The following is a 22,976-nucleotide window of genomic DNA, read 5'->3' as shown; positions in this document are numbered from 1 at the left end:
CCACAAGAACAAAAAATGAATCACAGTTATACCATGTTAGGCTTCTGCCAACCTAATAGTTTAAAAACATGTGAATGTGAGTAGATCAATAAGTACCGCTCTGGTGGGAATGTAAGACTTTTAAACTGGACCCGGAAATGCGAGGAATGTCATGTGGGATGTAACCGGACAAAGCATGCTTTACTACTGAACTATAAGCTATGTCTCCAAAGAGACTGTTGCTGTTTTTTAAGTGGAGGAAATTACAAGACTTATATTAAAATAAATGTTCCTTGTATTTGTTTAACCCAGTTGGCCAGGGACCATTGGAGGGGGGGGGGGGGGCACAGCCATTCATACCGCTGGTTTATGACAAAGAGACACAAAAAGTATGCAAGGGAATGATGTGTGACACAGTTAGTGCTTCTACACTGTAGAATGAATGCAGTTTGACATCACTTCAACTGCCATGGCTCAGTACTATGGAATCATTGGAGCTATAGTTGTATAAGGCCTATAACCTTCTCTGACAAAAATGCTAGTGCTCCACCAATCTACAACTCCCATAACATTCAGCCATAGCAGTTAAAGTGGTGTCAAACTGCACTGAAGCAAGAAACAACACAGCTTAGTTGTGTGTTAAACTGAAGCTTGGCCTATCTAAGACATGTAGATTCAAACCCCAGATCAACATGATGATTTCAGGAGACAGTCTCGGCAAGTTACTGCTTTTACACTTCTGTTATCCACTGTCAACATGCGAATGCATAGGAAGGTTGTGATAAGGATCATAAAGGAAATGAGCATCATGATGTACTACTTTATTCACTGAAAAGTCCCATAGAAATGAGAGATTTAGAAATGTCTATTTTGAGTCTGGCTTGCTGTTTTCCCCTCAGGGAGCTGGGATTCTTGTCTAAACAAGCTAAATGGGTTTTGAATAATGCGCCAATTGGGGATGGAGGTATAGTATACGTAGAGAAAAGGAGTCAGGTAGGGAAAACAAGAGATACCCAGTGGAATTGCTATGAAAACCACTTAACAATTTTAAGCTCACTTTTTCAATTCAAATATCATGCCAGGTCCACAAGCAGCAAATGCATTTACTGACAGTGGACTACACTATTATAATCCTATATTTAATAAAGTAGTCCGTTACTGGTTAAAACACCTACTACTTGAGGACCTGGCATCATATTTGAATAAAATTCTATTGTCTAAATACTCTAAGGGCACCAGATCCCATCTGATCTTGGGAGCTAAGCATGATCAGCCTTAGTGAAAAGTACTTAATTATTTTAACTCTTTTTAAGTGTTTTAACTGATTTGTAGGTTTAATTTAATTTTATTATTTATATGTTATAGAATTTATATTGCATTGTTTTTTAATGTGAGCCACTTCACATCTCAATCAAGAGATAAAAGTGGGATATAGATGATAATGTGAGCCCCCAGTGGCGCTGGGGGTTAAACCGCTGAGCTGCTGAACTTGCTGACCGAAAGGTCAGCAGTTCGAGTCCAGGAGGTGAGGTGAGCTCCCACTGTTAGCCCCAGCTTCTGCCAATCTAACAGTTAGAAAACATGCAAATGTGAGTAGATCAATAAGTACTGTTCTGGTGGGAAGGTAACAGTGCTACACGCAGTCATACTGGCCACATGACCTAGGAGATGTCTACAGACAACATTGGCTTTTCATCTTAGAAATGGAGATGAGCACCCACCCCCCCCCACCCCCAGAGTCAGACACGACTAGACTTAATGTCAAGGGAAAACCTTTACCTTTACCTGATGATGATGATGATAACAACAACACTGACAAATAAAGACTGGAACACAACACACCAGACCTCACGGTTGTGGAAAATAAAAAAGTTTGGATTATTGATGTCACCATACCAGGTGACAGTTGGATTGATGAAAAACAACAGGAAAAACTCAGCCTTTATCAGGACCTCAAGATCAAACTGCAAAGTCTCTGCCATAAACCAGTGCAGGTGGTAACTGTAGTGATCGACACACTGGGTGCCGTGCCAAAAGATCTCAGCGGCATTTGGAAACAATAAACATTGACAAAATTACGATCTGTCAACTGCAAAAGGCCACCTTACTGGGATCTGCACGCATTATCCGAAAATACATCACACAGTCCTAAACACTTGGGAAGTGTTCGACTTGTGATTTTGTAATACGAAATCCAGCATATATATCTTGTTTGCTGTGTGATACTATGTCTTTGTATCAATAATAATGATGATGAGAATGTTGATGCTTTGGTAAGAGACCATCAACTAATACCAGGTTCTATAGGATTTTGCATATTCCTTGTCTAACAAAATCTGGTGAAATTCATGGGGGTCACCATCTATTGACAGGCAACTTGAAGACAAATGTGCACACACATTATAATCTTAGACTTCTGTGAAAAGTTTGTTTAGGAGCATTTATCCTATCTTATTTTGAGACATAGTTTATTTATAGACATTAATGCTTTCCAGGTTCTGGTAATCTGACCAGGTAGCTTAGTTAAATATTTCCGGTGCTGCCTGTTACTTGAGAACTTCCTATTTTATGTTTAGTCAGTAGTAAAACTGTGCCAAAAATTAAACCATCAACTTGTTCAGTTTGACAGGGTGATTTTCAGGGAAATTCAAAAACGCATTCCCCAAAATGTATTAATCATTGTTGCTGTTGCTATTACTGTTGCCATTCAGAACAAATCCAGATGTTGTTTCTCTACTTTATTGCTGTTTTGGTGCTGCTCCCCCACTCTACTTTCTGATTCTCTGGATGATTTCAGGTATTCAGGGATCACATAAGTGAATGCCTTGGTATAATACAGTCCATTGTACTTGGCTGGTTTATAATGTCACCGAGTCAAAACAACAACATTTGCTTTCACTTCACTACAACATGGCATGATTAGAGTGCATCCTTCTGTGTTACTACAAGCAGTTTGGGAAGTTTTTGAATGGAATAGTGGTACAAGGCCTTTCTACACTACCATATCTTCCATAATATCAAGGCAGATAATCCAGATTATCTGCTTTGAACTGGATTATTTGAGTGTACACTGCCAGATAATCCAGTTTGAAGCAGATAATCTGGATTTTATACAGCTGTGTAGAAGGGGCCATAGACTCAGAATTAAAGTAATCAGGCCAGTGGTTTCGGATTTGCTATGTGGTATGTTTGCTACCTGGGCTTCTAGCTTGCTGTAGCAGAGCAGATAGGGTTTGAAAATCATATTTTTTTAAAAAATACCTTTATTGTATTTTAATTTATCTTTTATCAAAATACATGGTAGCAAGACAATATATGAATCCTAATAGTGCCTCACTAGCACCTTTTTGACTTCAAATTTTTGGCAGCAGGTATTTTAAATTCAGCTTTTTGAGGGGTGTTGGGGATAAAACATGAAATGGGGCTGCACGTATCCCACAGACAGGGCCGGCCGGAGATAATTTAAAATATTAAGCGGGGGTGGAGAAAAGCGCCCCCCCCTGCCGGCGCCGCACAGGGGGTGGGGAAAAGTGCCCCCCCCGCAGGGGCAGGGGAAGCCTGACGGTGCCCCCCAGGGACCTGCGCCCGAGGCGGCCGCCTCACGTGGCCTCTATGGTGGGGCCGGCCCTGCCCACAGACTACATTTTGAACATCTTTGACATGAAATAAATAGGTGGTCATAGTCACCAAGTTGCATTCATCTAGAAGCCCTTGGTTGTAAAAGCTTGTGTTAAAGTTCTATAAACTGGGGAAAGTATGCTCTTGTTTCACACCATCCTGGTAGCTACTGCAGAACACAATACTCAAAATGGTGTTTTTTTTTTTACTAATGCTGTGGACCTTTTCTGCTGGGCCATGGTGAGCTTCTGAAAGAAATTCCAGTATTTAAATATAATAATTTTATGCTACAATAGAGTCTTAGTACCAGGCACATTTGGAAAAAGAGTTGCTGGTCTGCCACATTATCTGGCATGGGAAGCACTGGTTTAGAGACCCTAAGCATTGAATTAAAATGGGTTTATTTTCATTGTGGATGCTGAAAAAAATGAAGGTTTCCTTTTAGAATTAAAAATTGTAACCGAGGAGGGGAAAAGAATATTTATAAAAGGCAAAGAATGGACAACCAGAAAAGCAATCCATAAAACACAAGTGCTACATGATGGATTAAAATTCATAATTTTAGGGCTGACACATGATCTCAGATGAAGTTTTTAGTGCCACATTGTCATCCCATTTGTAAGAATTCATGTCTGGTTCCAGCAAGAATCATATTGTCCATTAGTAATAAGGATATGCAGTACAGATGAGTAGTTCACAAAGGTCTTTAGGCTAAACATGCTCAAGCTATTAGTTCTAAAACTGTAATTGTTATCAGCACCACTATTGATACTTTCCAGAGTTCCAAAACGCAAGCCATGTTAGTCTGTTGCAGCAAACCGGAAAAAAAAATCTTGTAACAGTGTATTGACTAAAAAACCTGTTATACTGTCAGCACACTTCAACAATGCCATAGTAAAGGGTTTAGTCTTTAAGATGTCACTGGACCCTGTTATTAATAGTAGTGATGCCTTCCGCACAGTCACAGGAAATTTAGCATGACAGATTTTCCAATTCCTTATCTTCCTGGAGAAGCAAGGTCCTCTCCTACTTCCTTTAACCAATTAACACCAACATGAGTGATCTATAAACTACTCTCTCTGTGTGTTTACTTCCCGATTATTGTATGTTGGCTCATTTTGGACCTTCCAGATACAAGCCAGTAATGTGCATTACCAGAGGGTTGTGAGAATTCAACTGTCACCCCTTTTGTGTGACTTCCCATGGTTAGGGGCTATATCTCTATGTGGGTGGCCCATCTAAGCCAGACTACACAGGAAAGGTGAATGAAGTGGGATATGAATTCATTCCAGAAGGGCTACGTCATAGGGACGTAGCCAGAAAAAATTTTTGGGAGGGGTTTTGAAAATGTCAGGGGGGGGTTTGAACCCTTAGCCCCCCCCCCCCCCCCCCCCCCGCGCTACAGGCCTGTCAATATTTGCTTGAGATAGTGCCAGGAGGGACTCTTAATTTTTTGCATCTCATAGACTTAGCATGGGGATTTGGTTAACCAGTTAAAATTCATGAGTAAACCAGGGTTTTTTTTAATCTGAAAAAATGGGGGGGGGGTTTGACCCCCCCCCCCCCCCCCCCGGCTACAGGCCTGGCTACATGAAAAAGGAACCATATGTGCACAGAAGGCTGCATTGGGCAGCTTACAAACAGAATTAGCTTCCAAGGGGATATGGGTAATCTAAAAGTGTGTCTGGAAACATGTGAGAAGCAAAAAAGCTCCTCATTTCCATTTCACTTTATCAGAACTGAGATGTTATCAGCTATCAAAGTGCCTTCTAGAGAGCATAAATGTGGTGCCAGGATTTGGATTGCCCATATTCAGGATGGCACTAGATAAGAGCCTATTCTTTTCTCCTCTTGCTCCTTGCCAGTGGAATGTGATATGTGGTAGGTGAATAGAGAAGGGTGAGGAACATCACCTGTTTGTTGCTTCATCAGGAGCAGGAGACGAAAGAGGAGGATTTGGATGCAGGAGAACCTCCCTGCTTCTTCACTACTATCTCTTGAGTGGCAAGAAGGAGGAGAGCAAGTTTTCTAATTGTATCTTGAAAATGTTACTTTCTTGGACTACAATTTCCAGATTCCTCCAGTGCACATAGGGGAGTTTCTGGGAATTATAGCCTGAAAAGTAACTTTTCTGAGCTCCCCTGATATTGCTGGAACAGCAACTTTAGCCACCCCAACTTAAGCCATTCCGCAGGCTCCAAAGAGAGATGGTGTCTCACCACAATTTGAAAACATGCCAGCCAACATTGTCTTATAGTCAGGATGATGTCATTCTTACTCATTCTTGGACTAGTTGGCAAGTTCTACTGTTAATTCCCCACATACTTCCTGTCCTCAAAGACATATAGGTAAACATGCTCACACAATGAGCAGAGCAGTGATCACAACAAATCATTGCATGAAAAAAACAAGATACGGTATTTTCCTTCACATCTGTCCCCACTTGATGCCAAGGCTCCAACAGAAGCCCAGCAATGTGGATCTCAACACTGAGAGTGTACCTACACTATAGAGTTAATGCAATTTGGCACCACTTTAATCACGCTGGCTCAGTGCTATGGAATCATGGAAGTTGTTTCGTGGAGTGCCGGCACTCTTTGGCAGAGAAATCTAAAGACCTTTTAAAACTACAACTCCCATGATTACATAACATTGAGTCATGGAAGTTAAGGTTCAGTCAAACTATATTTATACTACAGTATAGCAGACACAACCTAAGTCTGCTGACTAGCCATGGAGCTCTCAATTCAACAGAAGAATATTACAGTATGACTTTCATGTGGTTTTCTTCTTGCACTGGACATAAGCATTATTCCTATTCTGCATGGTTAGACACAATGCACACGTGCATCATAAGTACAAAACATCGACAGCAAAAAGGTTTTCCGAGTCCACTTCCGAGAAACTACTCATGCAGTTAACAAGTGCCAGATACTTTAAGAATAGCCATTAAAGGCTCTGGGGCTTGTTAAGAAGGATAATTCATTTTCTCAGTTTTCCCAGGACATAGGGATAAGCTCAAAAATCACATCTACTTTCCCCTGACAGATCTGATATCAGTTTTATCTCCTTAACTAGCAATTTAGACCTCAGGGTTTTGTTTATTTTTTATTTTTTTGCTAAAAAGTCTCCAGATCACATCCATTATGCTCTGACATAACACTGCTTCTGTGACAGTATATTTGGTAGATATATTTAAATATTTATTTCCCTTTTGTGATCTACTTGTTTTGGAGAAGCACCACTGAAATCCATGGAGAGTCAGAATTATCTCGTCAAAATGCTGCCACCACCTTGAACCTTTCTTTGGCACATTATAGCAAAAAATAAAATCTGCTTTAGGTTGCTAGCTGACCTTCAAATACACAGAGACAATCAAAAAATTCTTTCATTTGCTGTGGATTTGTTCTTCTTGTGTGGTCTACTTGTTCCCACCACGAGAAGAAGTTGTATAATTTGTTTTGAGATCTGATCTGTTTATCTCTTCTCCAATCCGGGAAGATCTTGACCAGGCCAGCGGGCCATTAATTGAAAGATGCAAATGAACAAATGCATTTCTGAAGCCCTTTAACATTGTTATTGTGTGGGTGGAAGGGAGATTGTAAATGCCAGGCTGAATACTTAGCAAATTCCTTTCCTCTCCAGAATAATTAATCAGTGAGTCCCCCCCCCCCCCCCTTTGGTCACTGGATATTGAGAACTTTCTGTTTTGAGACCGGTCATTACTCATATTTTCTTTCTTTGGCATGATAATTTTTGTGTGAATTCCCCTTTGAAAGCTCTCACAAGGGTTCAAGTATATCAAAATAGATGGTCTTCCTTGGAATCATTTTTTATAAGCTTGGAAACAATCGTTCTCAATGAATCCATTCATTTTATTTAATTGACAGCATTCAGAATTGAAAGATCACCTTTTCTCAGACAATGAAAGTATTTGTGGATGTAAGGGTGAAGGGGAAAGAGTGATCTTTAGAATGACTGTATGCAGAAAACACACAAAGGTGCTAAATTTTGTCATGTTCAGAGGGAGCTTTTGGCTTCAGAACTTGTGCCTTAGAGCTCATTTAGTAAATTTGTAGCTGACTGTATGTTTCTGCATACCTCTTTAATCTCTTTTTCTCTCACACTTTTTCAGTTAGGGCGGGCTGCTAGTTGTTTTGATATGTATTTTTTCTTTTCCCATTTGTTAATGGGAAATTATTTCAGAGAACTATGCCACAGGCCAAATTCCAGAGATCAGACAGTCTACTTCAGCCCTATCAGATGTGGTGCACCAAATATCACAGTATCTGTTTTTGTCTCTCCGGTATTAGATATTCCCTCTTGAGTGCGGATGATAACCACAGACGCTGGCTAATGAAACACAGACTGGGAGGTGGGAAGGGGGAGATGGGGCACTGCTGGAAGGCTAGTACAGATACCCTGACATTGTTTCTCAAATGGGACTACTCTGGCTTCACACAGTCCCTGGAGCCTTTATGTGTGTTTCTGGCACTACCATGGGAATGCGAAAGCACTGGAAATTCATTCCTCCGCCCCCGCAGGCTTTGGTAGCCTTGCTGAAGAGCTGGAGTTTTCAGATCAAGCATAAATAAGGAAAATGGAAACTCCAACAGTACAGCACTATGCAATAAACCACAATCCATTATATACCATGAAGCTGAACGAAGAAAAGCAGGACAGACACCTTTTTATTGGTCCTTTTTCTCAAGGCCTTTTAACAGCGGTGAAGGAAATTAAGCTGGTGAAGCTTTCCCCATTAAATATAGAAAGGCTTTACTTGCTCTATGTGTGTGTCTTAGGCTGCTATGAAAGGCACAGCAGCAGGAAGGGCTTAAGGAGGCAGCCCTACTGAGATGTGGCGACATTTCTTTGCCTTATCATCACTGCTTGCCTGCACTGAGCATGGCTACACCGGGGCCAAAGGAAAAATAAAAGAGCTTACTCGCTTAGCCCTGTGCCCGGCAATAAGGCAGCCAGTGTGTAGGTAGGTTTCTATAATGGTAAGTGCTGGATTAGGAACCAGAAGACCTGGGTTGAAAGCCAGCTTTGTAGCTGGAAGTCATTGTGAGCCAGTTACTTCCCTAACCTGTTTTGCTTAATTCAATTGCTGCAAGCTGAATTTAATGTGTAAAAGTAGTTTGCACCTATTAACACTGTGGGAGAAAGGAAAAGGGGTAGAATCTTGTCCTTCCCAAAAAGCTCAAGCAAAAGCAACACACCTGCAGTATCTCCTGGCTTGTGTGTTCTTCCTCATTAATAAATATTGTCGTATCAAGAGGTTTGGTCACATGTATTCCAGTTTTCTCCTGTGCAATGGTGGTGTGCCCCCCCCCTCTAACTTGTACATTAAAAGCCTCATCTGGAAGTGCCCTCAGACTGAAGACATTTTGTGTTTGGTCACATTTATGTCACAGACAAACATATGGGACTGAGACCTGAAGCTGAAATGATAAGCATTGCTCACTAAATGGCACATAAACATTTATGTATGCCCCATTTAGTATGTCAAAGCCCGATCTACATTACCATATAATGCAGACTCATGTGATGCAGTCATATAATGCAGTTAAACTGCATTATATGAGTCAACACTGACCATATAACTGCATTCAATTGCACAATACGAGTCTGCACTAACCATATAATGCAGATTCAGACTGCATTATATGGCAGTGTAGATGGGGCCTATATCTTTGAGTATTACAGCAGTGGAAACCTTGAAAACTGTATGTGGTTTCATTTATTTGTGATAAAACAACACTCTGAAAATATAGTGAGGCAGAAAAAGGACATTTTTGTCATTTACTAATTCTACTTTCTTGGGTTGTTTAAGAGACTCATAGTTGCCAAGAGGCCTTGCCATGGGGTGTCCATGAATAGCAACTCACAAGTCTCAGCATATGTTGAAAGCAACATACCAGGCAAGAAAAGTAATTAGGTTTTTTTTTGTCCCAAAGCAAAACAATTTTTTTGTGTGTGTCAGGAGCAACTTGAGAAACTGCCTTCAGTTGTGGCATGTTTTTTAATTTCTGTCTAAAAACAGTTGGATACGGTATTTGCTCATCAAAAATGCAACATACCCTTTGCCATCGATTGTATTGTCATGGTTTGTAGGATTTCTGCTTACACATGGCTGTTAATATGTGCTAAAAAGACTTCAGGCACCATTACGATAGTCCTGAGTTTGTCAGCACATGACTGAGTCTTCAGGCAGGAAGAAAATGGTGAACGAGGATATCTCTGGGCCTCTCTCCCCATCCGACCCCCAAACTTCAGCCCCCACCCTCCCACCCAAAGAATGAAGGGAATTCTTTGCAGGCTATAGCAGAGATTGTAACTAGGCAAAGTCCAACATGCAGCTGGCCGCTGAAGCTGATCTGCACCTCATCTCTCAACTGGAGCGTGAAAAGTGGAAATTATTTGATGAACCAGCAGCTTCTTCTCAATCCCTGGTTAGATGGTGGTGGTGGGGGAAATCTCAGAGCTAATTGGCTTCAAAAAATCGGACATGCATGAGGACACACAAGCACACCGACTGGAAAAGAAAGGGGTTGTTCTGAGAAGAAGACATCAGCTAGACATTCCAATTACTCCCAAAGCCTGCCGCCTCATCCGGCCCTCCAGGCATCCCACCAAGTTTGCTTCTCCTCTCTTGGGTCAAGCATGGGGGGAAAGCTTTCCCCCCTAAAGAGAGAGGGAAGGGACTTTATGGAAATACATTACTGAAGAGCGCATCAAACACATTCCTTTCCTGGCTAATCACAGAGCAGGGGAATCCTTTCTCTGAGAGATTATCACATAACTCAGGATAATCCATCCAAGACCAGTGTCACCCATATTGATTTAACACACACACACACACACACACACACACACACCAGCCTTGCTTTCACAGTATATATGTGTCTGTATGGGGGGAAGGGTGCCAACAGCTGAGCATTATTCCAGATATAGAAGAAATATGTCCTGAAAAAGGTCAGAGTGCCTTTGTAGGAAGATTCTGCTTCCTTTCACTCTCCAGGCAAATGCTGGAATTCAGTTTCTCCCAGAACTGCTTACATAAAATCACTGAGTGCATCTACACCATGGAATTAATGCAGTTTGACACCACTTTAATGGCCCATGCTATGGAATCATGTGTTATAGTTTTACTAGATCTTTTGCTTTCTTTGCCAAAGAATATGGATGCCCTGTCACACTATAACTTCCAAGAATCCATACCATCGAGCCATGCCAATTAAAGGGTCAAACTGTGTTAATTCCACAATGTAGATGCACTCATAGTGTTTAGCTTTTGAGCAAGGATTATGTAGAAAGCGCCGTCTCTTAATTTAGCCAGTGTTTTACCCAGTCAATCACTGGCCAGGACTATACAATATAGTACTGTACCAAGAAGGTTACGTCCAGGCTCTTTTTTATTTAAGATTCTTACGTGAGCTGCCACATGCCAACTGTGAACTGTAGTGGCCATGCTTGGAGGGAAAGGACCCTGAGCTTTTAGTTCAAAGGCACTTTCCAAGCTCTTGTAATAAAGCATCATAGCAGATCTACCCAGCAAATTTTAAACCATTATTTTAAATTTACAATTTACCATGTATTTTATAGTAAGGAAAGGCAAGTAACAATAATTCAGTGTGCTGGTTGCATCCACATAGATCTGTTGTGAAGGCTTTGTGCTCTGAGGTGTACATAGCCCATTAATTATGGAGGCAACTGGTACTATTTTATACATATACTCGGGAGCAATTTCCCCTTTAAAACAACTATTATGACTTTTAAAAATCACTTTTATCAAGATTGCAAGTCACAAAGACTGTACAAAGATGAAATGTAAAAACGAACAACAAAACACACCATTACAACTTCAAGAAGTTGTATATCATCTGTTGAAGGTTATGGAGACAGGAGACAATGCTTTTCTTCATATTTGACTATGCTTTCCTCTAGATTTGACAATTAAAGGTTCTCTAAAGTTCTCTATGTAACAATAGGGACAAATACAGGTTCTCTATGTAATAATTTGCAAAACAAATAAAAAAGTGAGTGAAGTTTCCACAAATTGAGCTGAGTCATTTCACGTTTGGTGGTGTCCTACCTGCTGCAAATAAAAACATGGTGTCTTTTTAAAAAATAAAAACCTTCCCTTGAAGAAAGGGAACTCTATCTATGAGGGGTATTCGGAGCAAGAATATTTGTAATCAAGCTTTGTAAATGAAAGGTAACACCAATAAAACAGATCTCTAGGATATAGGGAAGTTTATTTACTTCACAATTCAGGGGCTTATGTGTGATCTCATTAATCTTCCAAGAAGGACTACAATCAACACTAGAATTCCCCTGAAGATAACAACTTTTGCAATTAATGTGATTACCTTCTTTCTTGATGTTCTGAAAAGACATGCAAACTTTAAGGCCTTGACTGTTGTTTGATGTCAGCACAACTCATCAATACAGATATTGAGGAGTGCAGTAATATCCTACATAGCACTTGTATTCATAGTTGATCAACTAGCAGTATGTGTGAACCACTGCTGAACGGTGACTGCCTTTCATCTGGATATCAATGTTCTCACTGCAAAATGGAGCCAAGAAAACCCCGTCATAGGGTTGCCATGTCAGAAAAAAAATTAAAGGCACACAACAGCAGTGAGGTTGGTGATGAAAAATTTGCCGTTCCAGTCACTATAGCTACTAACATTTGAAAGAGATGTAGTAGGGAGTAATTTACCCTCTAATCAGAGTTTGATTCAAAGCATGTTGCTAATTATAATGTTTAATTTGTTCATTCTCCCTATCATGCGTCAGCTAAAAACATGGGGGCAAGTCTGGGCCTTTTCCATATCCTGGGGCCACCAACATACTACTATTGTTGGATGGTGAAAAGATATGATAAATCTGTAACATATTGCCTATCCTGAGAACAAATGAGTAACAGTTGCACATTCAATCCACTATCAACAGATTGCCTGCTTGTCACTATGAATAATTACCTGCTGGCAAAACCCTGTTTTATATATGGATGGCCAGCTGCCTTAAGCAGCCTTGTTTGCACACTCTCAGTCACAGTCATGAGGCAAATAAAACCTATCACCTTCCTTGTTTTGAAGTGCCTGTCAAAGAAGTTAGCCAAAGGAAAAGCATAAAAAGCAGAAGATACAAGAAGTTTGTCATCAAACCTGCCTGAATACTTTCCACTTGTTTGCTGAGAGTCAAGGATGGTTGCTGATGACCTTTCGGAAAATACAGCTGGTACAAAGATCAGCAGCCAAATTAATAACTGGAGCTAGCTACAGAGAGCGATCAACCCTCCTGTTTAAGCAGTTCCACTGGCTGATAAGTTTCAAGGTGCAGGTTATCAGCTACAAAGCCCTAAATGGTTCGGGACCTGCTTATCTTTGCGATCACCTCCTCCCTTATGAACACGCATGGGCCCTAAGATCTTCCAAGGAGGCCCTTCTCTCTCTCCCACCTCCGTCTCAAGGACGGTTGGTGGGGACAAGAGAGAGGGCCTTCTCGGTAGTGGCTCCCCAACTCTGGAACTCGCTCCCCAGGGAGATTAGACTGGCTTTCTCGTTGTCCACTTCCACCGGAGTCTAAAAACATGGATGTTCCGGTGCGCTTTTGAGTGAAAAGTCCACCAGCCATGTATCTCGTTTTTAAACAGTGCTGCACTTTAATATTGCCACCCATTCTATAGGTTTTAGTGTTTTAACGTGATTGGTTCCTTGTCCTCCCTTGCTCATCTCTATTTTACTCATGGACTTTATTATTTTTATTATTATTATTAAACTTTATTTGTACCCCGTTAGCATCTCCCGAAGGACTCGATGCGGCTTACAAAGGCCAAGGCCTCAACACACAATATAACAATACAAAACAAAAAGGCAAATTAAAAACAATTAAAACAGTATAAACAACAAGCAATAAACAATACGCTAAAACACAATAAAACTGGGCCGGGCCAGAGTAATGGGTACAAGATTAAAAGTGCTGATGTGACAGGTGATATATAAGGCTTATAGGGCAAGTGCAGAGTGCGATATACGATCTTAGTTCTAATAAAGTGCTTATGGGACTTGGTATCGGAGATTTCCTATTAATCTGGGAAGGCACATTGGAACAGCCAGGTCTTCAAGTTCTTTCTGAAGACTGCCAATGTAGGGGCCTGTCTGAGATCCTTGGGGAGGGTGTTCCAGAGTCGGGGGGCCACCACAGAGAAGGCCCTGTCTCGTGTCCCCACCAACCGCGCTTGCGACGCAGGCGGGATCACGAGCAGGGCCTCTCCAGATGACCAAAGTGAACGCGTGGGTTCGTAGACGGAGATGCGGTCACGGAGGTAGGATGGTCCCAAACTGTTCAGGGCTTTGTAGGTAAGCACCTGCACCTTAAATTGGGCTCGGAAAGTAAATGGCAGCCAGTGGAGCTCCTTGAACAGGAGGGTTGACCTCTCTCTGTAAGGGGCCCCAGTTAACATCCTGGCTGCCGCTCGTTGGACCAGTTGGAACTTCTGAGCCATTTTCAAGGGCAGCCCCATGTAGAGCGCATTACAGTAATCCAGTCTGGAGGTGACCAAGGCATGGACCACCCCGGCCAGATCAGCCTTCGCGAGGTACGGTCGCAGTTGGCGCACGAGTCTCAATTGTGCGAAGGCCCTCCCAGACACCGCCGACGCCTGAGCCTCGAGTGTAAGCGATGAATCCAAGAGGACTCCCAGACTGCGGACCTGTGGCTTCAGGGGGAGTGTAACCCCGTCCAGCACAGGTTGCCACCCTATACCCCGTTCAGGTTTACGATCGACCAGGAGGACCTCTGTCTTGTCGGGATTGATCTTCAGCTTGTTCCTCCTCATCCAGATAGACACAGCGGCCAGACACTCGTCCAACACCCGAGAGGCCTCCTTGGAATTAGGTGGAAAAGAGTAGTAGAGTTGTGCGTCATCTGCATAGAGGTGACACCCAACTCCAAAACTCCGGATGACCTCTCCCAGCGGTTTCATGTAGATGTTAAAGAGCATGGGAGACAGAATAGAGCCTTGCGGGACCCCACAGCTCAAAGGCCAGGGGTCCGAGCTTCACCATCTGGGATCGACCCTCCAGGAAGGATCGGAGCCACGACAAAACCGTGCCCCCGAGACCCATCCCAGAGAGTCGTCCCAGAAGGATACCATGATCGATGGTATCGAAAGCCGCTGAGATGTCCAAGAGAACCAACAGGGTCACACTCCCCCTGTCCAGCTCTCTACGGAGGTCATCCACCAAGGCGACCAAGGCTGTCTCGGTGCCGTGACCAGGCCTGAAACCAGACTGTGACTGATCTAGGTAGTTGATGTCATCTAGAAAGCCCTGGAGCTGGGAGGCAACCACCCGTTCCAGCACCTTACCCAAGAAAGGGAGGTTGGAGATTGGTCTGAAATTGTTCAACACCATGGAGTCAAGGGAAACCTTTTTAAGGAGTGGACGAACCACAGCTTGTTTCAGGTAAGATGGAAAAACCCCCTGCTCCAACGATGCATTAATGATCAACACAAACCAATCAACCAGCCCCTCCCTGGCTGATTTAATTAGCCAAGACGGGCAAGGGTCCAGAACCGACGTGGTTGCCCTCACAGCCCCAAGGACCTCCACCATGGTCTCAGGAAGAACAAGCCTAAAAGAATCCCACAAAATCGGACAAGCAGATGCCTCAATCACCTCCCCTGGCACTGTGGTGAAATTGGAGTCGAGCTCAAGGCGTATCTGAGTGACTTTGTCTGCAAAATGGTGTGCGAAATCGCGACACCGAGTTGCTGGGTGGTCAAAAGTCTCCTCCACCACAGGTGGCTGAAGGAGTTCCCCAACGACCCGAAACAACTCCGATGATCTATTTGCTGCAGACGCTATACGGGTAGTCATATAGGACTCCTTGGCTGCCCCTATAGCCACGGTATACACCCTAAGAAAGGCTGTAGCCCGTGCTCGGTCGGACACGTCCCGAGAACTCCTCCAAGTGCGCTCTAGCCCCCTCCTCGTATGCTTCATCACAGCCAGCTCCCCGGTGAACCAGGGAGACGGCTTGTCATGACGCAACGTGATGGGGCGTTCGGGAGCGATCGTATCTATCGCCCTGGTCACTTCCCTGTTATAGAGATCGACCAGGACGTCGACAGGATCGCCAGGCTCCATGGCAGGAAGGACCCCAAGATTCCTCAGGAATCCCTCCGGATCCATCAGTCTCCTGGGGCGGATGATCTTAATTTGTCCTTCACCCCTGTGGAGGTTTAGGGTCGCCGAAAGTCTAAAACTGACCAGATAATGATCAGACCATGACACAGGAAGGGTGTTTTGTTCTTCCACTCTGATCATTCCACTGTCTGCCACAAAAACTAGGTCGAGTGTGTGTCCAGCCTGATGGGTAGGACCAGCTATAATTTGTGATAGCCCCATGGTCGTCATGGCGGCCATGAAATCCTGAGCTGCACCAGTCAAGGGGGTCTCAGCATGAATGTTAAAGTCTCCCAACACCACCAGGTGCTGGGAGACCAAGGCCGAATTGGAGACCACCTCTGCTAGCTCAGTCAGGGAAACTACTGGGTCGCGGGGTGGGCGGTACACCAGCAGAAACCCCACGCTATCACGGTTCCCCACCCTCAGGTGGACACATTCAAACCCAGATGCTTGCGGAACAGAGCATCTGACCACGGCGATGGATTGCCGATAGACAACTGCGACCCCTCCTCCGCCCCCCTCCCAGCCTGGCCTGCTGATGCACTCCGAAGCTTGGTGGGCACAGCTGAGTGAGATTTACTCCCCCCAGCTCGTCCAGCCAGGTCTCGGTAATGCAAGCCAGATCCGCCCCCCCATCCAGGATCAAGTCCTGAATGGCAGCAGTCTTACCATTGACGGATCTGGCGTTGATCAGAGTTTTGCACTAACCACCAGTACATACCATCAGTACATAGCAACTGATGTCTTGGTTTTAATAATTGCCATGTTATGTTGTTTTATAACTATATCATTATATTGTGTTTTAAATGTATGTATTGTTTTTCTTATGTAAGCCGTCCCGAGTCCCTTCGGGGAGGTGGAGTACAAGAAAAAAGTTGTTGTTGTTGTTGTTGTTATTATTATTATTATTATTATTACTATTATATGTGTTTGGGGATATGGGTTGCAATGCATGTTATCATTGGGAACAGTAAGAAAATTAAATGCCTAATGGCAAAAAAAATGTTTTAAAGAAGTCATTTCCAAACCATCTTTCTTTAGGTAAGAATGTACTGGTCTGCCTGTCAAAGAGCTGTAACATGAAGGAAAGGAATATCAAGGAGAGGGACAGGAAGAGGAGGACAATTTCCGTGGAGTCGCTACATGGCTGAAGAAATTCTACCATAGAACACATCTGCAGTCTGTTCACATGGGCAGCTGGTTGAGCTTACTAGGTAGTCCTACTACTTAGTATGAGTGAAGAATATAGACCACTAGGATAATACCTTGCATTCAGGACCAGCTCCCTATTTGAATGGTCTCTCCTTAAAGTTTCCTCTGTTGGATCCCACACCATATAGAGCCCTTCTCAACCAAGGCCTTAATAGGAAATTAAAACCATAGCTCTCAGACCCATCGGCTCAACACAAAGAGCTCAGGATGGTTAACAGTGCTGGTGTCCCCTAGTGCTGACACTGGGTGCCAGCTTGTGTGTACTGCAGGGAAACGAGATATCACTACGCTGATATGAACTGAAAATTCTTTCCTTCATAAGATAATTGACTTGAATTGTAATGGTATTGCAATCTGTACTTCTAAAACATTCCAATTTTTTTCAGGAAATTCCACTTTCTTTCTTGAACACTACTGCTCACACTCTTAAATTTAATTCATCCCTGGTTGGAGTGAAGGCCTCTAACCAATGCATCCTTCACTCGCAGTAAGCCCCTTGAACAGTGTTGATTTCCAAATAAATGTGCACAGGATTGCATGAAAAGACATATAAAGTCCAGTCCTGTATTTGTGGGGGACACTTGAGACTATAGATTATAGCAAACCTTATGTTCTGACTAAACTTGAGCTGGATTCATAGCATAGAATTGCACTGAAGGGCTTAGAGAGGCTCACAAATACAGTTCATGAATATCCAATCTATGGATAAGGAAGTTGTACTGTACATAATTACAGTTTACTCTCCTAGTGTAGGAATGGAGATTATGAGGTTCTGGGGTAAGCAACAGCTTTCCAAACTGCCTTATCAAATGCTAAACACTGTAGTTATCATCATTGCATGATAGGCTACAATAGGCTCCTCATGATAGCTACAATGCCCTGTAACAACGCAGACAGACAGACTGATCACAGAAAGAAACTGCTCAATTGTCATTCACTAGGAAACTTCAGTCTCACCAGAAATTGGATCCAGGACTCAGTATTTTTATTACTCTCTGGTCTGACCAGAGAAGAGATATGAATCAATTAGATTTACCTATATGTTGGCTCATCATTCAGTAACTGACTGAATGGATCTACTCTAGTTGGAACTAAGCAATAGGCTATCAGCCATTCTGTGTTAAGTGACTTACTGTCAAAATATCTCTGCTATTGGCAACACTTTAGTAAGTTGCTGGTCTCAATAATGTAATTGTCACTGCCAATACTTTCTGCCTTTAATTAGCTTCCAGCCTCATTGTCTACACTCCTACCATCAACCAGATGTAATGTATGACTACTTCATATTCCGACTAACATTTCCTGTACCTGATGAGGTCTGCCATCCTATTTCATGCATCCACAAAGGCTTGTTATAATAAATCCATTCCTTTTAAAGTGCCAACAGCACTCTTTGTTTTTTTTGTGCTGACTATATGTCTAGTTCCAAAAGGGTAGCATTGTTAAATTGTGCGTGCCATAGTTATTGGCTGTATTTGCTGGTCAGAAGAAAACAGCTCAGTGCTTTGAGGAGGGTGGAAAACATTTAGTCATGCTGGCAACAAAGGATCTCTCCAACTAAAAGATAACATTTTTCAATCATTGTTTGACAGAGTCTCTTGACTCTGCTCATATGTGCATTTTTACATTGTGAAGCTAACTTTACTGGCAGGTTTTGAAATGCCTCATCCCATCTTGGAAAATTCAAAATGTGGATTCGTTCAAGAGGCAGTGAGTCACAGCAGTGAAATATTCACAGAATAACTCACCATGCCAAAAAAAGTTAATCTTGTACTGTGGATGTTTCCCTATATAGCAACACATTAATATATTTTTATTGCGATAAACAAAATAACAGAACCTTTTTTGCTGTGATTCTGTCTGAGTTCTCATTCTATCAGAATCTACAAAAAAAGCAATTGAACAAGATTTTTTTTTTTTTTAAAGGCAGGCTTTTAGAAAGCTATAGTCTCTGGCACTGTTACCGCATTTCTCCAATGCGCCACCTATCATCAGCGACTGTATATCTTACACCCTGGATTACCATCAGCTCTTGTTTCTTCAGAAAGAGTAAATTCTACATTTATTACCAAATTGGTATGAACACTCTAGTGTTTCTCAAACCTTTTAAACGATGCTTACTTTAGATAAACATAGACATTTCATCCCAGACATGGCAAGGTTTTCACGTATTAAGCTAATCATTAATAAGTATTTTTATCATTTACGCCAAAAGGAGCTACTTCAAAGTGAAAAATTTCTTACATTATTTTACTCTACTTTCCTGTTTTAAGCTTTGAAAAGAGAACAGCTGGAAGAATTCTTGAAATCCTGTTTCTCACCTACTTTGATAAAACCTGTTATTTTTCCTTCTCTGACCCCATCTAGGTAAAGGTTTCCCCTTGACATTAAGTCTACTAGTGTCCGACTCTGGGGGTTGTTGCTCATATCCATTTCTAAGCTGAAGAGCTGGTGTTGTCCATAGACACCTCCAAGGTCATTTGGCCGGCATGACTGCATGGAACCCTTCCTACTTGAGCGGTACCTATTGATCTACTCACATTTGCATGCTTTCAAACTGCTAGGTTCGCAGGAGCTGAGGCTAACAGCAGGAGCTCACCCCACTTCTTGGATTTGAACCACCAACCTTTCAGTCAGCAAGTTCAGCAGTTCAGCGGTTTAACCTACTGCGCCACAGGAGGTTAACTCCATCTACACTGCCATATTGCAGTTTGAAACTGCATGATATAGTCAGTGTAGAGTAGTCTCATATAATGCAGTTCAATGTAAATTGTACTCCCTGCATTTGACATTAATCTTGTAATTTCCTAACTCTGAAGCACTAACATAAAGCAAAAACTACAGCAGTGTTACAAAAATTCAAGAGAACTAGGCACTACGTAAACTTGGTAATTCAACAATTGTAGGCTATTTAGCATTGTGGCTTTTGCAAGTACAGTAATCAGTAACTCAATTCTGGAAAAACATTATTCCTGAAATTCCAGCTCAAGCAAATCCCTCAAATGATAAAAAAATTAAATGCAATCCAGTTGTCCTTTATCCTTGGAAAAAGTCCAACATACACTATAAACCAATTACTTGAATGTATTAGTTATTATCCTTGTGCATACTCTTTCCTACACACCATCCTTCCCAATATTTTATAATTTTTGCACAAAATGTAATCCATTCTACTATTTTATATAATACACATTTGCAGAAAGGAAAAATAATAATTGGCCCAAGGTAGCATATAGAAAGCTCTAGACTTAACCTCCCAAAATGAGGCATCTAAATCAAATGAGCCCCAAATGCATTCATCCCAATGATGGAGAGAGAGGTATTTTATTTTATTTTAATAAATCCTTCTATGGCCGTAATTGAGATTGTGGAGGTGATTGCATTTGTCTGTTGATGTTCACAAATGAAATAAAAAGGACACCAATAATTTTACCAATACTATATGTTTACTAATGTAACCCCTCCCCTCTCCTTTTTTTGCCAGAGGAGTGGCGGATTAGTAGGAAGTTCTTTAAGGGAGAGGTGTACAGTACTATTATCTACACACTGTACACACACAATAAAAACCACACCAGCATGTAACCCAAACAAGATTGCATGTCATAGGATAATGAAATGAGTTGCATGTCATACGATATTGTTATTTTCCCTGCCCCTTATGATTCATAGTTTTTAAAACTACCTACCTCTCTTTTGATTTGTCTCCCGAGGGTCTCTGCTCTAATTATAAATGTGTTTGTTCAGTCATAATAGGTCCTGGCATTAATTTAAGTAATTTTGTTTTCGATTTTCTTAAAGTCCCACTAAAGTAGATTTTGAAAAAAATAATTTTTGGATGACAGCATTTCTGCAACCGAGTCCAGTGCAGATTCAGTAGATCTGGAAACTAGTTTAAAAAGTAACTCTTCCAAGCTCTGAACTAAAATTGAGAAATTGCCAGGGCATGTACTTCTACTGCTGAAACTAAACTAGGTTTAGTCGTGAATGTTATATGAATGAGAGAGGATGCAGCAGCTAACACATAAATCACATTAAATACCTCTTTCACAAGAACAGTGTGGAATATTTGACAGATATTCTGAACTGCTGTTCTTATGGTCAAAGTACAACTCACACAATCCATCTATCTATACACCATACACAGATACATATTCACAGACACACCACTCACCTGGAAAATACGTTCCATCTAACTTTATCAGCTTCAAAAAAAAGTTGTTCATGGTAGAAAAGTATAACTCTCTCCCTTCTTTTTCCTGTTAATCTCTTAGGATGTAGCACAAAAGACAGGCACAGTTAAACCTATTTATTTCAATAGCTTTGACCTAGGAGTGCCTACTAACCCTTTCTAGATCTAGATAGATGGTTTTTCTTTCCATTCAGACCACTAGTTGTGAGAAGGCACTGGAAAGTTACCTTTTCTGTTCACATTTATAATTTAAATAATCTGCACCTGCCTGATCAGAAGGAAAAACAGCAACTGCTGTGATTCAACCAGTTAAGAGTGGGAGTAGCCCAGTCAAATTGTATATAAGGTAGCCATGTGAAGCGAGGAGAGGGAAGAACAGGACATTTATATCTATACACATAATAAAAGTCAAAGTGTGTGTGTGTGTGTGTGTGTGTGTGTGTGTGTGTGTGGTTGGAGTGCCCACTTCCACTTCCACAAATAGCTATAGCTCCCATTACTCAAGAGACACCAGTGATATTGCAAGTTATAGGGAACGGTGTGAATATGTACAAGAGCCCTGCCAATGTCCTCTACAAACACCATATTGCCCACCTCTCAAATGAAGGCTTTCATGAGGGGACAATTTCATCCTAGATTTTCTGTTTTTCCTCCACCACAGACATCCTACTGTTTCTTACTCTTTCCATTGGTGTGGAATTTGCATGACCACACCCACAGCCTCTCCCTTAATCCTTTCCTGTTCTTTTCTATGGCACACAACAAACAGAGGAATTGATCAGCAACTGAACAAACTAGAGAGATTTGGAGTGAATTCACCATGATTTATAGGAGTTGTAGGTACTGGGATGTATAGTTCACTTGCAATCTAAGAGCACTCTAAACTTCACCAATGATGGACCTGGAACTAACATGGCACACAGAACCCCATGGCCAAGAAAAAAAACTGGAGGTCTTCGGGGGAAATTCACCTTGATTTGTGGGAGTCGTCATTTACCTATATCCAGAGAACACTGTGAATCCAAACACAGATGGATCTGGACCAAACTTGGCACACATACCTGATATGCCGAAATTTGATTACTGGAGGGGTTTGGGGGGAACTGACCTTCCTTTCTGGGAGTTGTAGTTCACTCACAACTAGAGAAACTGTGACTTCCACCGATGATGGACCTGGACCAAACATGGCACACAGAATCCCATGATGAACATAACCTACTGGCGGGGTTTGAGGGGACTGACTCACCATCGTGGGAGTTGTAGTTTACCCTACAGCTAGAGAGCACACTGAACCCCACTGATGATACATGTACAGCAAACTTGCCCAACATAAAACACTTTAAATATTGATGGAGTTTCTTGAGGTTAACCTGGCATGATGTGAGCTGTAGTTTCTCCACAACCTTATGCATTTTGTACAATTAAAACTTGGACTTTTTCAAATAACCCGAGCAATGCCAGGTACCCATATTAATATTAAATAATTATGTGGGAAAACTAATTTCATTGGTAGTAATTGCCATGCAAGTACAGTAGAGTCTCGCTTATCCAACATAAATGGACCAGCACAATGTTGGATAAGCAAAAATGTTGGATAATAAGGAGGGATAAAGGAAAAAGCCTATTAAATGTCAAATTACGTTATGATTTTACAAATTAAGCACCAAAAACATCATGTTTTAAAATAAATCAATAGAAAAAGCAGTTCAATACACTGTAACGTTATGTAGCAATTACTGTATTTACTAATTTAGCACCAAAATATAGCAATA

This window comes from Anolis carolinensis, chromosome 2 (assembly GCF_035594765.1).
Source record: "Anolis carolinensis isolate JA03-04 chromosome 2, rAnoCar3.1.pri, whole genome shotgun sequence".
Lineage (NCBI taxonomy): Eukaryota > Metazoa > Chordata > Lepidosauria > Squamata > Dactyloidae > Anolis > Anolis carolinensis.
The sequence above is the reverse complement of the archived record's forward strand: the minus strand, read 5'-3'. Positions refer to the sequence as shown.